Source organism: Octodon degus, unplaced genomic scaffold (genome assembly GCF_000260255.1).
Source record: "Octodon degus isolate 3935 unplaced genomic scaffold, OctDeg1.0 scaffold00026, whole genome shotgun sequence".
NCBI lineage: Eukaryota > Metazoa > Chordata > Mammalia > Rodentia > Octodontidae > Octodon > Octodon degus.
Window position 1 is genome coordinate 8,430,309 of NW_004524602.1, and position 1,040 is coordinate 8,431,348.

The 1,040-nt window shown below is 50.4% G+C and overlaps 1 protein-coding gene and 1 pseudogene across 2 annotated transcripts in view; both read right to left on the bottom strand.

Moving 5' to 3' along the window:
• The window catches only part of Pias1 (protein inhibitor of activated STAT 1), a 156,203-nt gene that overhangs the window by 88,296 nt on the left and 66,867 nt on the right, over positions 1 to 1,040 (bottom strand). The gene's annotated exons all lie outside the window — the stretch shown is intronic.
• The window catches only part of LOC105741846, a 6,377-nt pseudogene continuing 5,373 nt past the window's right edge, over positions 37 to 1,040 (bottom strand).

Below are 1,040 nucleotides of genomic sequence, written 5' to 3' on the forward strand. Positions count from 1 at the left end.
TTTTTTTTTTTTTTTTAAGACTGTATTTATTTGCCCCTACAAGGTAATCCTGGGCCTTTTCAGTTTTGTATTTGTAGGGGGTCTGTGAGCCAGGAATCCTACTCTTGCAACTCTATCCAGACTCCTGGCCAGTGAAATAACTCCTAGTCACAGGCAGCATGCTCTTGCAACGAGCGTACGCAGGCCCACCACTGCCACCATCTGCCCAGGGCCTCTCCTCTTCATTCTTCAAGACGCAGCTGGTCTGCTGGATAATGTTTTTGGACAGCTTCTCTAGCCAAGGATATATGTGCTTCAGGAGAACTGTTGCTATAGTTCTGCTTATCTGGGTCTTGTTTCTCCAAGTCTTCGGCTCCTTCCAAAACATCACTGAGAACTTGTATGTATTCAGTTGCACCTTTAAGGATATCAACTTGGCTAGGCTTTCTGCTCTGAGGAAGAAATGGCACAAGTGCCTTCAGTTTGGCAAAACCACGGTTGAGATTTTTTATCCGCTCACGCTCCTTGGCATTGGCCACGCGTCACCGCTCCACCACCAACTGGAGGTCCTCGGTGGACGAGTAGCCGCCCGAGGGCAGTCGCTTGAGCCGGCAGATGGCACCCAGGTGGGGCAGCGGCCTGAACTGCTCCCGGAGCACGTCTTCCAGCACCTCGGCCTGCCGGGCGCCCAGGACCGCCAGCTGCGCGACGCGGGCCGGGAGTCCATGGAGGCGCGCGAGGCCCGTGGGCGCCCCCGCCTTTCTCCTCCTCAATGAATCTTGAAGGTATTACGTTAAGTAAAATAAACCAATCATACACAAGAAAATGAACTTATAATACTACGAGTATACAGATTCATAGAAACTGAAAGTGGAATGGTGATTACCAGGGAATGAGGCAGAAGAAAAATGGGAGTTGTTCATGCACCATTTTGCAAGATTAAAGAACGGTTCCAAAAAAGCCAGGCATGCCCATGCCTGTACCTATGCCTAGCACTTAGGCTTGGGCCAATGGGCTACATGGCAAGCTCAAGGCCACCGTAATCATACAGAAACATAAAA